This window comes from Eptatretus burgeri, chromosome 4 (genome assembly GCF_056783735.1).
Source record: "Eptatretus burgeri isolate ZD-2024b chromosome 4, Ebu_testis_v1, whole genome shotgun sequence".
NCBI lineage: Eukaryota > Metazoa > Chordata > Myxini > Myxiniformes > Myxinidae > Eptatretus > Eptatretus burgeri.
In genome coordinates this window covers 88,737,392-88,748,240 of record NC_140964.1, presented here as the reverse complement: position 1 = coordinate 88,748,240, position 10,849 = coordinate 88,737,392, and the positions used below count along the sequence as shown (strand labels likewise).

Genomic DNA, 10,849 nt, shown 5'->3' with positions numbered 1-10,849 from the left:
CGTGGAGGATCTCAAAGTCTGACTCACGTTTGTTGTTCTTCATCTTCTTGGGGACTTTTTTGTTTCACAGCCTATAGTTTTCATTGAAACTTCCTGAAACTTGGCAAGTATATGTAAAAATACCCTGCGCAGACAGTAACTATCTCCGATTTTGAAAATTTCTCCAAGAAAAAAAAGTTATGACGTCAAAATATCTCCGCTAATGGAAATCGCCTGAAAATTATCTCCGAAACTTGGCAAGCTTTTTGAATTCTGTTTGTGGGAATCGAACAGGGTATTAGCAGAGATGACTTACCGCACATACGATACATCACTATGACGTCATATCAATTTTTATGACGTCATTCCTATTTTTTGACATTTTTTGTTTCACAACCCAGAGTTTTCATCGGATCTTCGTGAAACTTGCCATGTATATGCAGAAAGCCCACGCACAGGCAGTAACCATCTCCGATTTTGGAAATTGTTCCTAGAAAAAAAGTTGACGTCATAATATCGCCGCTAATGGAAATCGCCTATACCATTATCTCCGAAACTAGGCAAGCTGTTTGAATTTTGTTTGCGGAAATCAAGCTGGGCATTAGCACAGATAATTTATCGCAATGACATCATATTCGTTATGACATCATCATAAAGAGGACGAGGATCTTAGCTCATTTGAGCTTGTTTTATATCTACTAGTTCGTGCCCCTAAAAAATAAATAAATAAATAAATAAATAAATAAATATTCAAACCGCGAGCAACAAACAACAACCACACAGGCCGTTTCTTCGCTCTCACGTGCCCGTACGTGCGTGGCCCGGAAGTTCGCATATTATTCGCAGTTACGATTATTCGCAATTTAGTTTTAATACCCAATTATTCAATTAGCGCCAACGTTCCTGGTTCGGAGCACACCAGCACTCTGATGTTACCGAAATTTATGCACCGTCTAATATGAAAACGATCATAACTTGGGGCATTGTGTTTATCTATAAATGCGCATAAGAAATCGAGAAATTATTAGAATACACGAAGTCATCATTATCCGGAAGTTTGTACGTTGTAACCCGTAATGGGGAATGCGGCTGAGCTTCCCTTCCCCATCGGCCACGCCCACGCAATAACGTGTCTTGTCATTGGTTTGGTAAATAAATGGCCATAACTTGGGAAGCACTTGTCCGATTAATATCAAACCTTGAAAAGGCACATCCTCAGGTCCCCAGTAATATATCTGGCAAGTTTCAATTAGATCGGACCAGTGGTTGTCAAGAAACAGCGGTCACACACACACACACACACACACACACACACACACACACACACACACACACACACACACACACACACACACACACACACACACACACACACACACACACTGCTGGAATTATAGATACTAGCACGGGCCCGTAGGTGCGTGGTGCGTAAGCGACGACTGGATTGGGGCATTATTTCAATTAGATTGGACCAACCGTATCATAAATGGCCATAACTTGGGAAACACCTGGGAAACATACTCAGGTCCCCAGCGTCAATTGTGACGTCATATCAAACGAAGAAGAATTGTGACGCCTCCTCTCTCTCGCCCCCCCTCGCTCCCCCCTAGTCTCAATCCTCCTCTCTCCCACCTCCTCTCTCTCGCCCCCACTCTCACCCCCTCTCTCACCCCCTCTTCTCTCCCCTCTCTTGAATTGTGACGCCCCTCTCTCTCACCCCCTCTCTCCCTCCCCTCTCTCGCCCCCTCCCTCCCCCTCTCTCTCCCCCCCACTCTCTCCACCCCTCTGTCACCCCTCTCTCTCTCCCCCCTCTTTCTTCAGCTGCCATATATACACCTTTTCAACACTGAAAAAAGCAATAAAATGGCCGTAATTTGGGAACCGCTTGTCCAATTGACATCAAACCTCGAAAAGGCACATCTGCGGGACCCCGGCAATATTCCTGGCAAGTTTCAATCAGATCGGACCAGCGGTCGTCGAGAAATGGTGGTCGCAGACACACACACACACACACACACACACACACACACACACACACACACACACACACACACACACACACACACACACACACACACACACACACACACACTGCTGGAATTATATATATAATTATATATATATATATATATATAATTATATATATTTATATATATATATATATATATATATATATATATATATATATATATATATATATATATATATATATATATATATGCATTATCCATTTTCAGTGGTTGCTCAGAGGCAGCAGACATGGCAGCATGAAGAAAAGCTGTTATACATAAGGTTTGAATATTTGAATAAGTTTGATTTACTGGTAAGTGGGGTGGACATGCTTTGTAGTGGACATGTTATATTTAAGGTACGATGTGCATGATCTAATGCGTTATCATACGATGAAATATGTGATAGGAGTTGTAACTACTGTATGTGATAATGCATTAAATCCTCTAGTGAGTAAAGTTTAGTTTGTGATGTTGCTTTGATGGGTTGACTGACTGCCTGGACACAACTGAGGTTGTAGATCTACTGATGTGGGTCCATGACCGAGGTTGTGGATCCGCCGTTTGGAGAGGTTCTGGGCTGAAAGGTTCAAAACCCAGCTGGAAGAAGAACCGTGCCCGAGGAAGAACGGTGCTCAGCTGATGATCCGGGTGGTCGGGAAACCATTCAATTGCTTCCATGTTGAGTTTCTTACTTGAGGTAAGGGAACTCTGTTTTGCGGTTTACAATTGAAATCAAGTTTGAATAAAGGATGTTGTGAAATTAACATCATTCACAGCAATCCTTTCAATTATATTATATTTTAGGAATAGCCGATACTGTACAATTAATTAAACGTGTGTGTGTGTGTGTGTGTGTGTGTGTGTGTGTGTGTGTGTGTGTGTGTGTGTGTGTGTGTGTGTGTGTGTGTGTGTGTGTGTGTGTGTGTGTGTGTGTGTGTGTGTGTGTGTGTGTGTGTTTCTATGCACACCTTCAATTCGGGTCATGGTTCCACACATGGAATACGATGACCTGACCTGCGTGTGACGTTGCCACGTTCGAATCCTGTTTAAACGCAAAAGAGTTAAGATGGCGTCAGGTGCCGGACAGCCATGGCTGCGTCAATTTGCAGCCAGATGGCCTGGCAAATTTCTCCAGGAGATGGGCTCCACCGCGCAGCCCCGCACCTCGGCGAGGCACCCTGGCTCTCCCGTGCCGGAGCCGGACCCCAGCCCACCCACCCCTCCCTCCCTCCCCTTCCCCCCCCCCTCCCGAGCCGACAGCTTGCCTCTCCGCGGGGATAAAGGCTATTGAAAGTCATTGGGCAGTCGTTTGTCATCATTGGGAGTACCCGCCAGCCACAGCCCAGAGCAAAGCGACTCTATACTGTGCAGTGTTCACTCGCATGCGTCACCACCGCATTCATCAGTTTCTCTTATATCCATCCATCGATTCGTCTGTCTATCCATCCATCCATCCATCCATCTGTATATCATCAGTCTATCCATCTGTCCGTTCGTTCGTCCATCCATATCTCAATAGTCTATCCATTCACATATCCACAACTTTTCCCATCCATGCATTTATATATCATTGGCATATCCATTCACATAGCCATGTCTAACCATTCATATATCAGTATATCCATCAGTCCATCGATCGATTGTTCTATGGACAGATGGATACACTTATGATATGTATATGCGAATGTGTATATCCAACATATATCATCAGTATATCAATTTGTTCATTCGTCCATCCTTTCATATACCCATCATCTATACATTATTTTAACCATACTACCAATCCATCCATATAGCCAAATATCCATTCATATATTAAGAGGTCCACTCATTCATCCATTAATTCATATATAATCAGTCTGTCCACCTGTTTATTCATTAGTTCCTGCATTCATTCGTTCGTTCGTCCATCCATCCATCCGTATATCCATCCTCTAGCCATTCAAATATCCATAAGTGCACTCATCCATCCATTCATTCACATATTTTAAGTCTATGCATTGGTCCATCGGTCAATCGATCAGTCGATCCATCCAATCATATATGATCAATCTATCCATTTGTTTGTTCGTCTATTCAACCATGTATCAATCGTCGATATATTCACATATCCACAAATTTACCAATCCATCCATCGATTTATATATCATCAACCTAGCCATCTGTTCGGTCATCTAGCCATCCATCCATCCAGATAAACATCGTCTATCCATTCACATATACATAACCATACCGACCATACGTATACATCCATCCATTCATACATCATCGGTCTATCCATTTCTTCATTCTTCCATTCATGTAACTACATATCGACCATCTGTCCATTCACATATACCTGTCTACCCATCCGTCCATCGATCCATCCATTGGTCCAGTCATCCTTCTGCCAATTCATATATAAATTCCTCCATTTATCTCTCCTTATTTCACACACACACACACACACACACACACACACACACACACACACACACACACACACACACACACACACACACACACACACACACACACACACACACACACACACACACACACTTCTGCCATTTAATCGTAGACACATCACCAATTCCTCTCTAATCCTGACACTTTATGGATGCGAAAGGAGTTTAAAAAATCCGTTCACGTAATTGATTATGTCCTTCTGTTTGCTATTCTAGTTGCCTTTCTGTCGATATTTACATCTATCTATATCTGTCTGCTTGTCAATATAATCGTTTTTCCTATCCTCTTTGGCCCTTTTCTATTTGTTGGTGCACTAGTCGTCTGTCCATAACTGTGTTGGTATCTGTCAGTTGCAGAGCAGGTGGACATCTATACCTTTTGTAAAGTCATGGATTTCTACCTGCTGTTTGTTCATTGGATAATCTTTATATGTACAATGTGCAACAAGCTATATTTAAGACTGTGTATTGATTAAATTAAGGTAATTTTGCCGTGTTGAGCCCCGGCATATACGAGACTCTTCACAGACAAAAAGTGATCTGAACCAGTTATTTCGATTCGACAGCATGACATAGAGGATCTGGATATGTAAACAGAGACTGTTTTAAGCTCGTTAATATTTATTGTTTAAACAGCGATTGAAGGTTCATGGAGGGGCTTATATATGTACAGGATAAGTCATAAGTCCCAGGACACGATTTTAGCTGCTTATCCAAGATTTGTTTATACCATCTACCAGGGTGAGTCATAAACCCCAGGAGTAATAACATATTACAGAAATAACAGCAATACATAATAAAAGGAGTAACTAGAAGGGTACTCGGTAAAGTGCATACCTCTGCCATGTAACGTCTGATCCAGTGGAACATATCGGGCACAATACATCTTTGAACTAGAACGGGCACTCGGTAGAGCGCATACCTTCGCCGCCGCTACTTTTTTCCGGGCACATTTGAAAAACGTCATTTAAAAACGTCCATGACGTCACAACCATCAGTCCGATGGACGTCAAATTTGGTGTTAGACGTCATTGAGGGCAGTCCAACAAAATGGAATGATAAACACTGAAAAAAATCGAAAGTTTAAAAATGACATCATCTTGTGACGTCATTTTGATGCACTTCCAATAACGTCACTACCAATCGCGGACTACCATCCTGAAAGCTCTTATTTCACGGAACATTTTAACATTGGTTTCATGTCAATAGCTCTAGTAGATCTGAAGTTATGCCTACAAGTATATTTTGACCTTGAGTGTGACCTTGACCTTGACCATAGAGTTAATTTGCAAAACCTGTTCATAAATCAGCAGATATTTTAGTACTGATCATAATGCCTGGATTTGGGACAATTTCCTTTACAAATTACATAGATATTTGAATATAAAATATCAGGACATTTTAGCCACAATTGAAAAACGTTATGTTCAAACGTCAATGACGTCATAAAGGGGTGTCCGAACGACGTCAAATTTGGTGTGTGACGTCCTTAAGATAAGTCCTACAAAACGGTATGATCAAAACTGATGAGGTCGAAAATTGAAAATTCATGTCATCTTGTGACGTCATTTTGACGCACTTCTGATGATGTCACGTCAAATCTGACACCACGTACTCGAAAGGTATTTAGTCATGGAACAATATGGCATTGGTTGCATGTCGATAGCTGTCTTATGAAGGAAGTTATGCTCAAAAGTTTGTTTTAGACCTTTTCATGACCTTGAGCTTGACCTTTGACCCGATCGCTCCCAAAATCTAATCAAATCGTCCTTGGACAGTCATGAATCATCCCACCAATTTTTATGCAATTCGGTTTGATACTTTCTGAGTTATGCAAATAACAAACAAACACACATATTCACAAATAAATAAATACACAGCGACCAAAACAACCTTTCGCAGAATGCGAAGGTAAATATCATGCTAATTACCGGTTTTGGCCCTTAAGCCTGGTGTTGGCGCAGTGTTTAGGGCAGCGGCTTGGGATCCAAGAGGTCCTGAGTTCAAGCCCCGTTGGGCCACTGAATTAATACACCAGGGGTTTGACTCAGCCCAGCCTGGTGTTGGCGCAGTGGTTAGGGCCGCGGCTTGGGATCCAAAAGGTCCTGAGTTCAAACCTGTTGGGCCACTGAATTAATACACCAGGGGGTTGACTCAGCCTGTCATCCTTCCGAGGTCGGCGAAATGAGTACCAGTATACTGGGCCGGTGTATACCCCGGTTAAAATAGGTGTACCATATCCCTGTGTCATAAGAGGCGACCAGGGTTGCGTCAGGAAGGGCATCCGGCGTAAAACATGTGCCAAATCACTATGCGGATCAGACGGATGATCCGCTGTGGCGACCCCAAACGGGAGCAGCCGAAAGAAGAAGAAGAAGAAGAAGAAAGAGGGTTTGACTCAGCCTGTCATCCTTCCGAGGTCGGCGAAATGAGCACCAGTGTACTGGGCCGGTGTATACCCTGGTTAAAATAGGTGTACCATATCCCTGTGTCGTAAGAGGCGACCAGGGTTGCGTCAGCAAGGGCATCCAGCATAAAACATGTGCCAAATCAGCATGCGGATCATACGGATGATCCGCTGTGGCGACCCCGAACGGGAGCAGCCGAAAGAAGAAGAAGATACCGGTTTTACCCCTGTCACTCAATGGTGAAGGATCACTTTTAAAAAAATTAAAAAAAATTTGTATCCGGATTCGGATTCGGATGTTCACAAACATCGAGTCAATTCATCCTCGTCACATACCGAACCTGTCCACCACGTTTCGTCGGAATCTGTCCACAACTTTTGAGATGTCATGCTATGTATCGGTTTTGCCCTATCTCTCCATTGTGAAGAATCACTTAAAAAATTACCGGATCCGGATCCGGATTTGGGTCTTCACCAAAACTGAATCAATTTGTCATTGTCACACATCCAACCTGTTCACCAAATTTCATCTAACTCTGTCCACAACTTTTTGAAGTATCCTGCACACAAACAGACAAACAAACAAACAAGAAAAAGACATCATACAGAGCACGATACTTGCAAAATACCCTCCCCTCTCCAAAGGTTTCCACGGATACATCAAATTGTCCATTTCATTAAGATTAAAATTGACAATATTAATCAAAGCTCAGGTCAATCAGATGAAAATTGATTATTTTTCAGATTGAAATTGATGATTTTAAAAGTTTGACCTTGGGTTAACTTCTGACCTTATGACGTCAAAATAGTTGGTTTCCCAATTCAATAATGCACTATGCAATTGCTGTTTAATTTTCAAGTCAATCGGATGAAAATTGATGATTTTTCAGACAAAAATTCATGAATTTAGAAGTTTGACCTTGAGTTGAACTTTGACTTTACAATCTCAAAAACAGTTGGTTTCCAAATTCAGTGATGCAACATGCAAATCCTGTTCAAATTTCAAGTCAATCGGATGAAAAATGGCGATTTTAGAAGTTTGACCTCAAGATGACCTTTGACCGCAAAATCAATGGGCTCCTCAGTTGATACTACCTCTACAATATGGTAAAGTTTCATGACGATTGGTTTATGATTGTGACCTGTAGGCGATTTACAAACAGACAGAATAACAAGAAAAAGACGTCGTGCAGAGCACGATACTGGCAAAATACACCATGGATACATCAAAATGTCCATTTCATTAAGATTAAAATTGACAATCTTAATCAAAGCTCAGGTCAATCGGATGAAAAATGATTATTTTTCAGATTGAAATTGATGATTTTAAAAATTTGACCTTGGGTTAACTTCTGACCTTATGACCTCAAAAATAGTTGGTTTCCCAATTCAATAATGCACTATGCAATTGCTGTTTAATTTTCAAGTCAATCGGATGAAAATTGATGATATTTCTGACAAAAATTCACTTTAGAAGTTTGACCTTGAGTTGAGCTTTTGACCTAAAATAGTTGGTTTCCCAATTCAGTGACACAATATGCAAATCTTGTTCAAATTTCAAGTCAATCGGATGAAAAATGACAATTTAAAAAATTTGACCTCAAAATGACCTTTGACCTTTGACCTCAAAAATCAATAGGCTTCTCAGTTGAGACGACCTCTACAACTTAGTAAAGTTTCATGATGATCAGTTTAGAATTGTGACCTTTAGGCGATTGACAGACAGACAATAACAAAATCGACTGACCAATATACTTGAAAAATCTTCAATCTTGCAAGAAACAAACAAAGACAGACAGGCAGGGGTGAAAACATAACCTGCTTCCACCTTCGGTGACGGAGGTAAAAATAAAATATTACAGTAATACAACAATTACAATACCTCCTTCGACATTATGTTTCTCCTCTCGTGGTACCACAACTGCTAGCAGCCTCTCTTCCACTGTAAATGGACTGGTGCCTGCCATCTTGGTTAAATGTATTATTTGTATTATCTGGAAAAAAAAAAAGAAAATCATAAATAAATAACATAAACAAATCTTGTATTAAGCAACTAAAACCGTGTCCCGGGACTTATCACTCACCCTTCAGATGCTCCTCCATCCAAGTGTAGGTCAAGAAAAATTAGGACAAAAATTTTTGTGTATACCTTTATGTGAATTACAAGGACTGGTATGAGCCCTCATAAATAAATAGACATGGACTGCCACATGGTAGAATAAATAGACATGGTAGCTTAGACCTAAGACTCTTAAGAGCTTTGTGTACTCATCTTTGAGTTGCCGAGCCTGGTGTGAGGTACCTGTTGAACACCATCCATTAGGAGGACCGAGGACGTTAAGCTAGATGACCAGTCTACCAGCAATAACCATTGGTCATTGGTGGACGTTAAAGATCCCACAGTGTTTCATAAAGTGTCAGCGAGTTATTGCCTGCACGATGGACAAATACATATTGCTGCCACTTTCAGTCGCATGTCAGACCTGACCAGCCGGTTTGTGAAAAATTTGGGCCGTAGGTATTTCCCGACCGATATTTGGGGCAGTTGTAGTTGGAGTAGTATATTAAGCAAGTGACAAATCAAAACAGCATATAAGCAATGTGAATCTGAGATCCCAGCATCATAGACAGAGCGATGTGCTCAGCTGGGATCAGCCAACAGGCCAACCCAGAATTTGCCCGTGTTTGTTTTCAACCCCCAAAGGGGTGTCAGGGCTTTCATTTTGGGTCCTGTCCGTGACAGTCAACCCATCCGTCTGTCTGTCCGGAGCTTTTACTCGAAAAAGGACTGGACACATTTATTTGATATTTGACACATGTATACAATAATACCTGGGTATGACGCACATCAAATGATTTTGCGATCAATGCAATTTGCAATTTTTGTTTTTTACAGGAAAGAATAGTACAGGTTTGTGTATGCTTTTGGGAAGCTTAATATATTTATCTCCACTTTACCATCACCAACAACACACCATTTAATTCGGGCACCAAGCCATTCGAGTTGGGACCCGATTGCATTCGTTCAGATTTATTATTATTATATTTTCCTCCACCTTTTGTACTTTTTTCACTTTTAATCACTTTAAAATTTGTTTTCCCTGCAACCACTTGTCCAATCGATGCAAAACTTTCAACATAGGAGCGACTTCCCATGGATATATTTTTTATTGCAAACTCTGACATCATGGGTCATGTGGTATGGCAGTCATATTGGATGGATTAAAGGAAAAACTTTGGACATCTCTGAAACCGCTAACGAAAAAAAACAAATGAAAACTCGAGATTTGACATCAACTCCCCATGGGGAATAACGTTATATTGTGATGACATTATCAGTGAAGTGGTATGCCACTCATAATTGGTTGAATCGAAATTCTTATCCGAAAAATTTGAAACTTCATATATATGATTTACGACCCAATTCTGTTGTATTTTTAAACTTATGACATCATCGGTGAAGTGGTCTGGCAGACATATTTCAATGAAAGTATAAAAAAATTAAATCTTCTTTCAAACCGCTGAATTTATGAATGCAAAACTTCATACATATGATCAAATACCCAAAGGGAATATAGTTTAAAAATTCAAAAGTCATCAGTCATGAGGCCTAGCAGCAATGCTGGAGTGAAGGTAAAACCTTAAAAAAAACTTCTTTACTCAAACCACTGAACCTATCGATGAGAAACTTGAAGTATGTCATCAACTACAAATGGAGATAAAAGTATGATAACTTCTTCTTCTTTCATATGCAGCACGATGCTGCGGGCTGAGAGCACGGCTGTGCCGCTGATGCAATGCCCTCTGCTGATTAGGGCAGGAATTTGGAATTTGTTCATTGTGCTGGAAATAGCTCGCAGACTCTTCACGAAGGACACCATCGGATCTTTAACATCCACCAACGAATACCAGCAGACGGCTGCCCAGTTTCATGTCTATCCGAGGGACAGCACACACACTGATGAATCACCCTGCCTGTGAAACACTGGGATGACAGTTTATAG

At 41.0% G+C, this 10,849-nt stretch overlaps 1 long non-coding RNA gene across 1 annotated transcript in view; it reads left to right on the top strand.

The window, feature by feature from the left end:
- Positions 1-2,260: 2,260 nt before the first annotated feature.
- LOC147028632 (uncharacterized) overlaps positions 2,261-10,849 on the top strand; it is a 32,975-nt gene continuing 24,386 nt past the window's right edge. The window contains exon 1 of the long non-coding RNA XR_015057641.1: positions 2,261-2,688. This is a non-coding gene — a long non-coding RNA (uncharacterized LOC147028632). The remainder of the gene's footprint in view (positions 2,689-10,849) is intronic.